This window comes from Bombina bombina, chromosome 1, assembly GCF_027579735.1.
Source record: "Bombina bombina isolate aBomBom1 chromosome 1, aBomBom1.pri, whole genome shotgun sequence".
Lineage (NCBI taxonomy): Eukaryota > Metazoa > Chordata > Amphibia > Anura > Bombinatoridae > Bombina > Bombina bombina.
In genome coordinates, this window is record NC_069499.1 from 1,019,334,151 (window position 1) to 1,019,350,692 (window position 16,542).

Below are 16,542 nucleotides of genomic sequence, written 5' to 3' on the forward strand. Positions count from 1 at the left end.
GTAGGGGACATGCTGAGGGTGTCAGCTGTCTACATGTAACAGACTATTCCCTGATATGGGTTTCCTATATACCTCTGATGTTGAATTACCTGACAGCTGAAGATCCAAATAATGGATGACAGACGCACTGAGTTCATGGGTGAACTGTAGCCCAAGTTTGTTACGCTCAATGAACTCCAGTGCCTCTTTACTCCCCTCTCACACAAAAAGCAGGCCATCAATGAATTGATGGTAAAACCTGATTACTGACCTTAATCTGTTACTATCTGCATAGATGTGGAATAGCTCCCACCAATCCATATATAGGTGGGCGCAAATTTTGGCGCCCATAGCTTTCCCACATTTCTGCATATAGAACTCATCCTCAAATTTGAAGAAATTGTGCGTCAAGAGGAAGAGCGTGACATCCAATATAGATGCACAAAAACTCACTTTTGTCTGATTCTAAAAAAACTTTATTGCCCTAATACCCATCTCACATGATATAGAATAATAGAGCTACAACAACAGTGAGCCATTTCAAATTCCATTTAACTTTTTCAACCAAATTCAGCACATACTTAGAATCCCTGATGTAGCTGGGAAGGGATTTAACCAAGGGTTGCAAAATATCATCAAGCCACTCTGAGATATTCCAGCAAAGAACCTATGCCACTGACAATGGGCCTACCCTGGACATTCTCAGTAGACTTGTATACCTTTAGTAGGTGATGGAAAAATTGGCGTGACCGGATATTCCACATTAAAATAGCGGAACGTATTAGTATCAATCAGTCCCTGTTCCAAAGCCCCATCCAGAAGATGCAGAAGTTACCTGTGAAAAGATTTAGTAGGATCCTGTCTCAAGACCTCATAGTTGATTACATTCCCCCAACTGTCTCGGCGCTTCTTGAACATAATTGGCACGATTTATCACAACCACAGATCCCCCTCTATCGGCCTGCTTGATCACCAGACCCACGTTCTCACTCAATCCTTTAAGGGCTTTTTGTTTATTAATTGTTAAATTCCTCCTTACTGAACCCTTGGTATGGGACAGATCTCAAGTCAGACCCAACCCGTCTAAAAGTTTCAATTATTTTACCTCTGCTCTGAACAGGGTAAAAAGTGGATTTATTCTTATAGCTCTTTTAGATGTTAATCCTTGGCTATCACCAGTAGTACCCTCTCTAACTACTCCAAATTCAATAAATCACAAGTTTCCTGAAACATTAAAGTATCAGATGAAATACCACTTTGGGATCTATTAGGCATTGCAGTACTAATGCTTTCATCAACATTAGAAAAGTGCTTGCGTAGGGTTATATTGCGAACAAATTTATTTAAATCAAGCATGGTTTTAAACAAATTGAATTCTGTAGTGGGTACAAATTTTAGCCCTAGACTTAGTACCTTTTTTGTTTAGTCTCTGGTTAGGGTATGGCTCGAGAGATTAATCATGAGGGTTTGTATTTCGAGAGGGCCCTTGTTTGTCTTGTTGGGTATCTCTGTGACTGCGGTGTTCCTGTGCCTCCCCCTTCCCTTGTGTGCTGGCCCATCTGAAAAACCTGCTCCATCTGTACAAATTCCTCATCCCTTTCTCGTGTGTTAATCATGCTCTGTTGGTGGGAAGAGCCTGCTGCCAATTGATATCTATTCTGACCTTGAGCTTGATTCACTACAGTCCTGAGTGCAGATTGATAACACTGTGTGGCATTACCTTGACCTATAGATTTGTTATAATTAGTATTCTTGTTTAAAATTCCCTGAGCACTGGCTCTGACCTCTCCACTTCCTGACTGCCCACTATCATCTCCTGAGTCAGCCTCACTGTCAGAAAAGGTCATTTTTTTTTTGCCCTTGTTCTTATTTCTATTTCTCCATTGTCTCCTGGCTTTAGGCTGCCCACCGTTATTACTCAGATTCCTCCTGTATTGGAACCTCTGTCCCTTACTCCAGATAATCTTTTCCATTATCATAATCCGTTTTATTCCGAAGGAATTTAGAGTGCTTGATAGAAATGATTTAACTTTTAACCTCACTAATAGTACAATCCAATATTTTTTTTTTTTTTTTTATCTCAAAGGGCAATCGCTAAGTACAGAGTTCCACATGTTGATAAAGTCCTGGTCATCTGTCTCAAAAGTTGGAAATTTGCTGACACGCAAACCTCTTGGTATCATTTGTAAAGCATAATATTTTTCAAGAGTCCAGATGTTCCATCTGAGCTTTTTTTTTTTTTTTCTTTTATCATTAAATGTTCCATATCATAAAGCATTGGTAAATCATAACTGTTGCGATTTTCACAGAAAATTTGTTCCATTTCAGTATTCTCATTGACAAACTTTAAAGGGTTAGAAATCTTTTCCAAATAGTACCAAAATAAAATACATTACTATAATTATAGATATATAATTTTATATTTTTTTTTTTTTCTGGAACAAAGCTTTTAAATATTTTTAATTTATCTTTAAAATCCACATACGAGCAGTAACGACCGCCCATAAAATAGGCAGAGTTTATGCAAAATGTAGTAATCATCCTTATCCAATAGGCAAGTGTTTCTGCCCATTTCATTTAAATATTAATAGGACGTTCTTTATTGAAGCTTCGCATGCACACTGATTGTGTAAGGGAAACGCCTGCGCAATACTATCAAAAATTCTCAAAGGCCATATTTAAAATTATGCTCCATCGCATGCGCAGACCAGATGAGAATGTCAGTGTCCACATACTACAGGTGCTTATACTTTACTTTGATCATGTTAAGTATAAGTACTGTGAAAAAGGTGTTTATTTAAAGATGCAACACTCGGGTCTCTTATCAGATAATCCCAAAAACAGTGATTAGGCCTCCAAGCCAGTGACGTCAGAGGCTGGTGAGGCAGTGGCTAGGATACGCCTTCATTCTTTAGATATCCTTTGTTGAAGAAATAGCAATGCACATGGGTGAGCCAATCACATGTGGTATCTATGTGCAGCCACCAATCAGCAGCTACTGAGCATATTTAGATATGATTTTCAACAAAGGATATCAAAAGAATGAGAAAAATTAGATATTAGATGTAAATTGGAAAGTTATTTAAATTTGCATATGGGATTGATATGGGTTTCATGTCCCTTTAAATGGTGTCTTGGAAAACTGGTCAACTTAGTAAACATCTGATTTTAGTCTAAAAGGATTGTAACAAACTCTTGCCAGATAACACAAGGCTTGCTGTGATTATGAGATCTAGAAATCCATGCCCATTAAAATATGTTTAAAACATACTTTTTACTTTAATGCTGCAAATTATGCTTATAGATTCTTTTATTATTCAGTAAATATAAAAATGTCTTGATCCAGTGGCGGCTGGTGAAATTTAAAGATGGTGGGGCGCTTGGCCCCACCCCTTTAAAGCCACACCATCAGGTGGCACTATCAATTCATTAATTAAATAAATAAAAGGTAGACAGAAACACAGAAAAGCATTCGGGGGGAGAGGGAGAGAGAGACGGGGGAGAGAGACACAGAGGGTTAGAGAGAAAGAGAGACAGACACAATCACACACAGAGGGGTTAGAGAGAGAGAGAAAGAGAGAAACACAATCACACACAGAGGGTTAGAGAGAGACACAATCACACAGGGTTAGAGAGAGACACACAATCACACACAGAGGGTTAGAGAGAGAGAGAAAGAGAGACACAATCACACACAGAGGGTTAGAGAGAGAGAAATAAAGAGAGAGAGAGACAATCACACACAGAGGGTTAGAGAGAGAAAGAGAGACACAATGATTCAATCATATACAGAGGGTTAGAGAAAGAGAGACACAATCACACACAGAGGGTTAGAGAGAGAGAAAGAGAGACACAATCACACACAGAGGGTTAGAGAGAGCGCGAGAGACACAATCACACACAGAGGGCTAGAGAGAAAGCGAGAAACACGATCACACACAGAGCACACACAGGGTTAGAGAGAGAAAGAGAGAGAGACACAATCACACACAGAGGGTTAGAGAGGGACACAATCACACACAGAGGGTTAGAGAGAGAGACACAATCACACACAGAGGGTTAGAGAGAGAGACACAATCACACACAGAGGGTTAGAGAGAGACACAATCACACACAGAGGGTTAGAGAGAGTGCGAGAGACACAATCACACACAGAGGGCTAGAGAGAAAGCGAGAAACACGATCACACACAGAGCACACACAGAGGGTTAGAGAGAGAAAGAGAGAGAGACACAATCACACACAGAGGGTTAGAGAGGGACACAATCACACACAGAGGGTTAGAGAGAGAGAAAGAGAGAGACACAATCACACACAGAGGGTTAGAGAGAGAGAGAGACAGACACAATCACACACAGAGGGTTAGAGAGACACATAAGGGATGAGAGAGTCTGAGGGGGAGGAAGAGAGACAGAGAGAGAAAGAGACCATGGGGGAGAACAACACATAAGGAGAGAGATGGATAGAGAGACACACACACATACATACAAGGGGGGGGGAGAGGGACCACTGCATTTTTAAGTAATAAAACAGCAAAGCTACAGAGACTAAGTGAGACTATAACTAAATGAGACCATACATTAGTGTGCAGTACAGAGGCAAGCTGCTAAGTTAGTGGGTATAAAGTTTGAGTAAACAAAATACAAAAACGATCCTTTGCTGTGAAAGAGTAAAAAACACTAAACCACATTCATTAAATTATCATTTTCACTAACAGAATCCCTATCAGTAAAATCTTACTTTAATAAGATGTGGGTGAAACACTGCTCTCTGTGCCTCTATTCCTGCTCTGTAAGGATTCAGGAAGTGACAGTGGCACATTCCACTGCACTTAGAGGGGAAGAACAGAACTCTTTTTCACTTTAGCAAAGCTAGCAGGTTCACAGGACAGCAACAAAATATATGAAAGTTGTTTTTTTCCGGTTTTGTTTTATATGATTTAACATCCAGCCCCAACCCTAAGTTCCACTTACTAATGCCTCTCACTGGATTGGTTCAGCCCAAATAGGACTGCCTCAAATAAGCAGTTAATGGGCCATGCAATGATCTTAACCACTTTCATCCAGTAGATGGCGCAGCATGTTGTGTAATGGTGGGCAGACCTGCTTGTGCCTCTCCATTGCACAACATGTAGCTGTGAAAAAAAAAAATGCTGGGGAAAAATATACAAAAATTTTTTTTTTTAAAGTCAATAAAAAAATATATTTTTGCCCATATGAGAGGTGAAGCACTGCCTCACCTGCCTCTAGTGACTGCACATCACTGTCCAAGCTAATCACCAAATTACAAAAAAAGAGGAAGGGGGGGGCTGGGATAGCGCTATCAAAGCAAACGAGCGAATAATATGTAAAAGTGACATGTGTACAACTAAAAAAAGGATAACATTACATTACAAGTGATTCAAGGAGTGTATGCATATTGTGGGTGATATTCTACTGTGAAAAAAATTAAATTAGATACTAGGTATCTACATGAAGTGAGTAACAATAGAATTAAATTGTGTTGAACCAATAAATGTGGATACTATGTATCTGAGTGTGGTGGGTAATTGCCTACCATGTAAAAACAATAATTGGAAATACTATGTATCTGAGTGTGGTGGGGAATTGCCTACCGTGTAAAAACAATTCATTGGACTAATGTGTCTTCTAAAAAAAAGGCTAGATTATAATAACCTTGTATAGCAAGGTATAACACAAAAACATTTACAACACAAATACATTTATTATGTTAAAATGATAAATATGTGCCGGCATCAATAAAACATACAATAATAAAGTTAATGGACAATATCTATAATAATGGAATGAAATAGATTGGAAAAAAAGCAGTTTGGAAACGTAAAAAATTGATACAATACTACGTGTCACCATATGATGCTATGTTAGTAACAGGTACCTGATAGGACAAATAATATAATGTGTAAATCAGTCCCGGTTGTTGAAAGAGACTTTCAGAGCAGTATTGGCAAAGAGTGCAGATCCGTAGAAACTTCCTTGAAGTCTGACAAAGGTGAGTCTTAGTGTTATATAATAGTACTAAGGTCTCTCATTCTACCTAAAGGTGTTGTTCTGACATACAAACTGATGTAAGACCGGAGTGCTTAGTTTGAGTGCCAAGACTAGGCGATACCTCGCGGTCTGTGGTTTAGCTCCGGTATTGGGGTCAGAGTTTGTAACTCCGGTGCAGGAGAGCAACTGACAGCTTGTTGGTAGATTATCCGTTTTAGAGTGATCTGACTGTGGTGGACTAATAGATTCTGGGGCAGGAATTATACATATAGACAATTCTGGGAATTGATATAGCTCAATGTACAGATTGGCCATTGAAATTAACCAATTAGAATACAGCACAAGCTATTTAAATTCAATAGAACTTTGAGTGAGCATCTTGAAAAAGGCCCAGGTGGCTGAAACGCGTTGATCTTGCTCCCACTCTTAAATTGACTAGTTCAAGACTTTTAGTAGGACACGTACATTGAGCTATTTCAATACCCAGAATAGTCTCTATATGTATAATTCCTGCCCCAGGATCTATTAGTCCACCACTGTCAGATCGCTCATTCTAAAACGGATTATCTACCAACGAGCTGTCAGTTGCTCTCCTGCACCGGAGTTACGAACTCTGACCCCAATACCGGAACTAAACCACAGCACAGACCTCAAGATGTTGCCTAGTCTTGGCGCTCAAACAAAGCACTCCAGTCTTACATCAGTTTGTCAGAACAACACTGTTAGGTCGAATGAGAGACCTTAGTAACAGTGTTATATAATAGTACTAACATGGCATCATATGGTGACACGTAGTATTGTATCAATTTTTTAGGTTTCCAAACTGCTTTTTTCCAATCTATTTCATTCCATTGTTATAGATATTGTCTTAACTTTTTATTGTATGTTTTATTGATGCCAGCATCTATTATCATTTTAACATAATAAATGTATTTGTGTTGTAAATGTTTTTGTTATACCTTGCTATACAACGTTATTATAATCTAGCCTTTATTTTAGAAGACACATTAGTCCAATTAATTGTTTTTACACGGTAGGCAATTTCCCACTACACTCAGATACATAGTATCTCCAATTATTGTTTCTTTCATGTAATTGGCAAGAGTCCATGAGCTAGAGAAATATGGGATATACAATCCTACCAGGAGGAGCAAAGTTTCCCAAACCTCAAAATGCCTATAAATACACCCCTCACCACACCCACAATTCAGTTTTACAAACTTTGCCTCCTATGGAGGTGGTGAAGTAAGTTTGTGCTAAGATTTCTACGTTGATTTGCGCTTCTCAGCATTGTTGAAGCCCGATTCCTCTCAGAGTACAGCGAATGTCAGAGGAACGTGAAGGGAGTATCAATTATTTGAATACAATGATTTCCCTAATGGGGGTCTATTTCATAGGTTCTCTGTTATCGGTCGTAGAGATTCATCTCCTACCTCCCTTTTCAGATCGACGATATACTCTCAATTTACCATTACCTCTACTAATAACTGTTGTAGTACTAGTTTGGCTATCTGCTATATGTGGATGGGTGTCTCTTGGTAAACCAGCTATGGTTTGGCACTTTATGCATTTATATAAAGTTCTAAATATATGTATTGTACTTATATTTTCCATGAATCAGGTTCATGTATTTCCTTCAGCAGAATCTGTTTCATATTTGGGGAATTTAAACATTTAAGAAATTAATTTCTTACCTGGGGTTTAGTCTTTTTTTTTAATTGACTACTTTCTTACTATTGCGGGTGCGTCAAATGCTAAACTTTATTGTGTCATTCTTGCCGTGAAAATGTTTTTGCGCGGAAAAAGAAGTTTATGACGCAACTTTGTCATTTCCGGCGTCATACGTGACGCCGAGACCTTTCACACGGCAGCATCATTAGTGACGCGAGTGTGTCATTTCCGGTTATTTTTTGCGCCATTTTTTTTTGCATTATTTCAATACCCCATTGATGTTTGCCTCTTGCTTTTTTTCTCCATCAGAGGCCTATGCTTTTGCATTTTTTCCCATTCCTGAAACTGTCATATAAGGAAATAGATAATTTTGCTTTATATGTAGTTTTTTCTCTTACATTGAGCAAGATGTCCCAATCTGATCCTGCCTCAGAAGTTTCTGCTGGAACATTGCTGCCTGACATCGGTTCTACCAAAGCTAAGTGCATTTGTTGTAAAAGTGTAGAAATTATTCCACCAAATGTCATTTGTAATAGTTGTGTGATAAACTTTTACATGCAGATAGTGTTTCCATCAGTAATAGTACATTGCCAGTTGCAGTTCCTTCAACTTCTAATGTGCATGATATACCTGTTAATTTTAAAGAATTTGTTTCTGATTCTATCCTGAAGGCTTTGTCTGCATTTCCACCTTCTAATAAACGTAAAAGGTCTTTTAAAACTTCTCATTTAGCTGATGAAATTTCAAATGACCAGCAACTTAATAATTTACCTGATTCAGAAGATCCTTCCTCAGACATTGACACTGACAAATCTACTTATTTATTTAAAATAGAGTATATGCGTTCTTTATTAAAAGAAGTGTTAATTACTTTGGATATTGAGGTAACCAGTCCTATTGACGTTCAGTCTAATAAACGTTTAAATGCTGTTTTTAAACCTCCTGTGGTTTCCCCAGGGGTTTTTCCTATTCCTGAGGCTATTTCTGATATGATTTCTAGGGAATGGAATAAGCCAGGTACTACTTTTATTCCTTCTTCAAGGTTTAAAAAATTGTATCCTTTACCAGCAAAATCTATAGAGTTTTGGGAAAAAATCCCCAAAGTTGATGGGGCTATTTCTACTCTTGCTAAACGTACCACTATTCCTATGGAAGATAGTACTTCCTTTAAGAATCCTTTAGATAGGAAGCTTGAATCCTATCTAAGGAAGGCCTTATTTATATTCAGGTCATCTTCTCAGACCTGCTATTTCTTTGGCTGATGTTGCGGCTGCCTCAACTTTTTGGTTGGAGAATTTAGCGCAACAAGATTTGGATCCTGACATATCTAGCATTACTTGCTTACTGCAACATGCTAATAATTTTATTTGTGATGCCATTTTTGATATCAAAATTGATGTTAGATCCATGTCTTTAGCTGTATTAGCTAGAAGAGCTTTGTGGCTTAAATCTTGGAATGCTGATATGACATCTAGATTACTATCTTTCTTTCCAAGGTAATTTATTTGGTTCTCAGTTGGATTCTATTATTTCAACTATCACTGGAGGAAAAGGAGTTTTTCTGCCTCAGGATAAAAAACCTAAGGGTAAATCTAAGGCTTCTAACCGTTTTAGTTCCTTTCGTCAAAATAAGGAACAAAACTTCAATCCTCTTCCCAAGGAATCTGCTTCCAGTTGGAAGCCTTTCTCTAATTGGAATAAATCCAAGCCATTTAGGAAACCAAAGTCTGCCCCTAAGTCCGCATGAAGGTGCGGCCCTCATTCCAGCTCAGCTGATAGGGGGCAGATTAAGGTTTTTCAAGGATTTTTGGATAAAATCTGTACAAAATCATTGGATTCAGAGCATTGTCTCTCAGGTGTATTGAATAGGATTCAAAGTAAGACCTCCTGTGAGAAGATTTTTTTCTCTCACGCATCCCTGTAAATCCAGTAAAAGCTCAGGCTTTTCTGAAGTGTGTTTCAAATCTGGAGTCTTCAGAGGTAATCATGCCAGTTCCTCTTCAGGAACAAGGTTTGGGGTTTTATTCAAACCTATTCATTGTACCAAAGAGAGAAAATTGTATTCAGACCAGTTCTGGATCTAAATATTTTGAATCGTTATGTAAGAGTACCAACTTTCAAGATGGTGACTATTAGGACTATTCTGCCTTTTGTTCAGCAAGGACATTATATGTCCACAATAGACTTGCAGGATGCATACCTTCATATTCCGATTCATCCAGAACACTATCAGTTTCTGAGATTCTCTTTTCTAGACAAGCATAACCAATTTGTTGCTCTTCCATTTGGCCTAGCAACAGCTCCAAGAATCTTTTCAAAGGTTCTGGGTGCCCTACTATCTGTAATCAGAGAACAGGGTATTGCAGTGTTTCCTTATTTGGACGATATCTTGGTACTAGCTCAGTCTTTACATACTGCAGAATCTCACACAAATTAACTAGTGTTTCTTCGGAAACATGGTTGGAGGATCAATTTACCAAAAAGTTTCTTGATTCCTCAGACAAGGGTCACCTTTTTAGGCTTCCAGATGGATTCCGTGTCCATGACTCTGTCTCTAACAGACAAGAGACGTTTAAAATTGGTCACAGCATGCCGGCACCTTCAGTCTCAGTCATTCCCTTCAGTGGCTATGTTCATGGAAGTTTTAGGTCTCATGACTGCAGCATCAGACGCGATCCCCTTTGCTCATTTTCACATGAGACCTCTACAGCTTTGCATGCTGAGTCAATGGTGTAGGGATTATACAAATATCACAATTAATATCCTTAAATCCCAATGTAAGACAATCTCTGAAATGGTGGATAGATCACCATCGTTTGGTTCTAGGGGCTTCCTTTGTTCGGCCAACCTGGACTGTGATCTCAACAGATGCGAGTCTTTCAGGTTGGGGAGCTGTTTGGGGATCTCTGACAGCACAAGGGGTTTGGAAATATCAAGAGGCGAGGTTACCAATAAATATTTTAGAGCTCCGTGCAATTCTCAGGGCTCTTCAGTCTTGGCCTCTGCTAAAGAGAGAACCGTTCATTTGTTTTCAGACAGACAATATCACAGCTGTGGCTTATGTCAATCATCAGGGTGGGACTCACAGTCCCCAAGCTATGAAAGAAGTATCTCAGATACCTGCTTGGGCAGAATCCAGCTCCTGTCTAATCTCTGCGGTGCATATCCCAGGTGTACACAATTGGGAGGCGGATTATCTCAGCCGCCAGACTTTACATCCAGGGGAGTGGTCTCTCCATCCAGATGTGTTTTCTCAGTTTGTTCAGATGTGGGGTCCTCCAGAGATAGATCTCATGGCCTCTCATCTAAACAAGAAACTTCCCAGATACCTGTGCAGGTCCAGGGATGTTCAGGCGGAAGCAGTGGATGCACTGACACTTCCTTGGTGTTATCATCCTGCTTCCATCTTCCCGCCTCTAGTTCTCCTTCCAAGAGTTATCTCCAAAATCATCATGGAACAGTCTTTTGTGTTGCTGGTGGCTCCAGCATGGCAACACAGGTTTTGGTATGCGGATCTGGTTCAGATGTCCAGTTGCCTGCCTTGGCCACTTCCGTTACGACCGGATCTACTATCTCAGGTCCGTTTTTCCATCAGGATCTCAAATCATTAAATTTGAAGGTATGGAAATTGAACGCTTAGTTCGAAGTCATAGAGGTTTCTCTGACTCAGTGATTAATACTATGTTACAAGCTCATAAATCTGTCTCTAGAAAGATTTATTATAGAGTTTGGAAGGCTTACATTTCATGGTGGTTATTCTCATAAATTCTCCTGGCATTCTTTTAGAATCCCTAGAATTTTACAGTTCCTTCAGGATGGTTTGGATAAGGGTTTGTCTGCAAGTTCCTTGAAAGGTCAAATCTCCGCTCTTTCTGTTTTATTTCACAGAAAGATTGCTATACTTCCTGATATTCACTGTTTTGTACAAGCTTTAGTTCGTATTAAGCCTGTCATTAATTTAATTTCTCCTCCTTGGAGTCTTAATTTGGTTCTGAAGGCTTTACAGGCTCCTCCATTTGAGCCTATGCATTCTTTGGACATTAAGCTACTTTCTTGGAAAGTGTTGTTCCTTTTGGCTATCTCTTCTGCTAGAAGAGTTTCTGATCTATCTGCTCTTTCTTGTGTCTCCTTTTCTGATTTTTCATCAGGATAAGGCAATTTTGCGGACTCCTTTTCAGTTTTTACCTAAGGTTGTGAATTCTAACAACATTAGTAGAGAAATTTGTGTCCCTTCCTTATGTCCTAATCCTAAGAATTCTTTGGAAAGATCCTTACATTCTTTGGATGTGGTAAGAGCTTTGAAATATTATGTGGAAGCTACTAAAAGTTTCAGGAAGACTTCCAGTCTATTTGTTTTATTTTCTGGTCCTAGGAAAGGTCAAAAGGCTTCTACTATTTCCTTGGCTTCTTGGTTGAAACTTTTGATTCATCAAGCTTATTTGGAGTCGGGTCAGGCCCTGCCTCAGAGAATTACAGCTCATTCTACTAGATCGGTCTCCACTTTGTGGGCTTTTAAGAATGAAGCTTCAGTTGATCAGATTTGCAAAGCGGCAACTTGGTCCTCTTTGCATAGATTTACTAAATTCTACCGTTTTGATGTATTTGCTTCTTCAGAAGCAGTTTTTGGTAGAAAAGTTCTTCAGGCAGCTGTTTCAGTATGATTCTTCTGCTTTTTTATTTGTTTTTTTTTTTTTCAAAAATGGAAATAAACTTATTTTTTTGGTTTGTGGATTAATTTTTTCAGCGGAAAATGGCTGTTTTTATTTTTATTCCCTCCCTCTCTAGTGACTCTTGAGTGGAAGACTCCACATCTTGGGTATTGATATCCCATATGTCACTAGCTCATGGACTCTTGCCAATTACATGAAAGAAAACATAATTTATGTAAGAACTTACCTGATAAATTCATTTCCTCAAATTGGCAAGAGTCCACGAGGCCCACCCTTTTTATGGTGGTTATGATTTTTTGTATAAAGCACAATTATTTCCAAATTTCCTTTGATGCTTTCTACTCCTTTCTTTATCACCCCACTGCTTGGCTATTCGTTAAACTGAATTGTGGGTGTGGTGAGGGGTGTATTTATAGGTATTTTGAGGTTTGGGAAACTTTGCCCCTCCTGGTAGGATTGTATATCCCATATGTCACTAGCTCATGGACTCTTGCCAATATGAAAAATTAATTTATCAGGTAAGTTCTTACATAAATTATGTTTTTTACACGGTAGGCAATTACCCACCACACTCAGATACATAGTATCTCCAATTAATTGTTTTTACACGGTAGGCAATTACCCTACACACTCAGATACATAGTATCTCCAATCACTCACCACACTCGGATACACAGGCCTCTATTTATCAAGCTGTCAGCCGCAAATACACTGCAATTCCGCAGCGTATTTGTGGCGAGCCTGATTCGCCTTAGTTATCAAAGGCTAGAGACCGGCAAAAGTAGAATTTAGTGACGTAACATACGATCCGCCGGCCTCAGTCCGACACAGATCGATGGTTACATCACTCCAGATGTTCCGAACGCAAGTTTGGCACAATCTGACTACTTTTGGAAGTTATCAAAGAACTACCAGGTACGCTCGGCACTTTTCCGGCCCAGCGTACCTGGTTTTAAATCCGCCGCCCTAGGAATCAATGGGAGTCTGACAGCAGCGAAAGCTCATGTTCGCTGCTGCCCAATATCCCATTGATTTCTATGGAAAAAGTCTACACCTAACACCCTAACATGTACCCTGAGTCTAAACACCCCTAATCTGCCCCCCCTACACCGCCGCCACCTACATTATACTTATTAACCCCTAAACCGCTGCTCCCGGACCCCGCCGCAACTATAATAAATATATTATCCCCTAAACCGCCGCTCCCGGACCCCGCTGCCATACATATACCTATTAACCCCTAATCTGCCGCCCCTATTCCGCCGCCTACATAAAGTTATTAACCCCTATCCTGCCGATCCCGTACCCCTCCGCAACTAAAATTGTTTAACCCTTAAACCGCCGCTCCTGGAGCCCACCGCCACCTACATTATATTTATTAAACCCTAATCTGCCCCCTACACCGTCGCCACTATAATAAAGTAATTAACCCCTAAACCTAAGCCTAACCCTAACACCCCCTAACTTAAATATAATTAAAATAAATCTAAATAAAATTACTGTTAACTAAATTATTCCTATTTAAAACTAAATACTTACCTATAAAAAAAAACCTTAAGATAGCTACAATATAATTAATAATTACATTGTAGCTATTTCAGGATTTATTTTTATTTTACAGGCAAGTTTGTATTTATTTTAACTAGGTACAACTAGATATTAACCAAAAATCTGCCGCCTCCAATGTCACTGCCACTATATTAGTTATTAACCCCTAAATCTAAGTCTAACCCCCCTTAACTTAAATATAATTTAAATAAATATTCCTATTTAAAACTCAATACCTATAAAATAATCCCTAAGCTAGCTACAATATAACTAATAGTTACATTGTAGCTATCTTAGGGTTTATTTTTATTTTACAGGCAAGTTTGTATTTATTTTAACTAGGTACAATAGTTATTAAATAGTTATTAACTATTTAATAACTACCTAGCTAAAATACAAAAGTACCTGTAAAATAAAACCTAACCTAAGTTACAACACTACACTATCATTAAAATAATTACATAAATTAACTACAATTAAATAAAACTAATTACAATTAAATAAAATTAACTAAAGTACAAACCCCCCCCACTAAATTACAGAAAATAAAAAAATTACAAGAATTTTAAACTAATTACATCTAATCCCCCTAATAAAATAAAAAAGCCCCCCAAAATAATAAAATTCCCTATCCTATACTAAATTACAAATAGCCCTTAAAAGGGCCTTTTGCGGGGCATTGCCCCAAAGTAATCAGCTCTTTTACCTGTAAAAAAAGAAATACAATCCCCCAACATTAAAACCCACACACCTAACACTAACCCCTTGAAGATCACCCTACCTTGAGCCGTCTTCACCCAGCCAGACACAAGTGGACCTCCAGACCGGCAGAAGTCTTCATCTTATCCGGGCAGAAGAAGACATCCAGACCGGCAGAAGTCTTCATCCAGTCGGCATCTTCTATCTTCTTCCATCCAGAGTGGAGCGGGCCCATCTTCAATCCATCAGACGAGGAGCATCCTCTTCCATCGACATCCTAACACTGAATGAAGGTTCCTTTAAATGACGTCATCCAAGATGGCGTCCCTTGAATTCCGATTGGCTGATAGGATTCTATCAGCCAATCGGAATTAAGGTAGGAAAAATCCTATTGGCTGATGCAATCAGCCAATAGGATTGAGCTCCCATTCTATTGGCTGATTGCATCAGCCAATATGATTTTTCCTACCTTAATTCCGATTGGCTGATAAAATCCTATCAGCCAATCAGAGTTCAAGGGATGCCATCTTAGATGACGTAATTTAAAGGAACCTTCATTCAGTGTTAGGACGTCGATGGAAGAGGATGCTCCGCGTCGGCTGGATTGAAGATGGACCCGCTCCGGATGGATGAAGATAGAAGATGCTGCCAGGATGAAGACTTCTGCCGGTCTGGATGTCCTCTTCTGCCTGGATAGGATGAAGACTTCTGGAGGTCCACTTGTGCCCGGCTGGGTGAAGAAGGCTCAAGGTAGGGTGATCTTCAATAGGGTAGTTAGGTTTTTTTAAGGGGGGTTTGGGTGGGTTTTAGAGTAGGGTTGGGTGTGTGGGTGGTGGGTTTTAATGTTGGGGGGTTGTATTTCTTTTTTTAAAGGTAAAAGAGCTGATTACTTTGGGGCAATGCCCCGCAAAAGGCCCTTTTAAGGGCTATTTGTAATTTAGTATAGGGTAGGGAATTTTATTATTTTGGGGGGCTTTTTTATTTTATTAGGGGGCTTAGATTAGATGTAATTAGTATAAAATTCATGTAATTTTTTTTATTTTCTGTAATTTAGTGTTTGTTTTTTTTGTACTTTAGTTCATTTTATTTAATTGTAATTAATTTAATGATAGTGTAGTATTAGGTGTAATTGTAACTTAGGTTAGGTTTTATTTTACAGGTAATTTTGTATTTATTTTAGCTAGGTAGTTATTAAATAGCTAGTAACTATTTAATAACTATTGTACCTAGTTAAAATAAATACAAACTTGCCTGTAAAATAAAAATAAATCCTAAAATAGCTACAATGTAATTATTAATTATATTGTAGCTATCTTAGGGTTTATTTTATAGGTAAGTATTTAGTTTTAAATAGGAATAATTTAGTTAATAGTAATTTTATTTAGATTTATTTTAATTATATTTAAGATAGGGGGGGGTTAGGGTTAGACTTAGGTTTAGGGGTTAATTACTTTATTATAGTGGCGGCGGTGTAGGGGGGGCAGGATAGGGGTTAATATGTATAATGTAGGTGGCGGTGGGCTCCGGGAGTGGCGGTTTAGGGGTTAAACAATTTAGTTGCGGCAGGGTCCGGGATCGGCAGGATAGGGGTTAATAACTTTATGTAGGTGGCGGCGGGGTCCGGGAACAGCGGTTTAGTGGTTAATATATTTATTATATTTGCGGCGGGGTCCGGAAGCGGCGGTTTAGGGGTTAATATATTTATTATAGTTGCGACGGGTCCAGGAGCGGCGGTTTAGGGGTTAATAACTTTATTTAGTTGCAGGGGGCTCCAGGAGCGGCGGTATAGGGGTAAAACAGTATAGTATAGTGTGGGTGCTTAGTGACAGTATAGCAAGAAAGCTGCGAATAAGCCGAAGAGCAGCGAGATTGATGACTGTTAACAGTCCACTGCTCATCGCACCGTACTTGGTGCATGGCTTTTTGACAGCTTTCTTGATAAATTTGGCGAACGTATTCAGGTC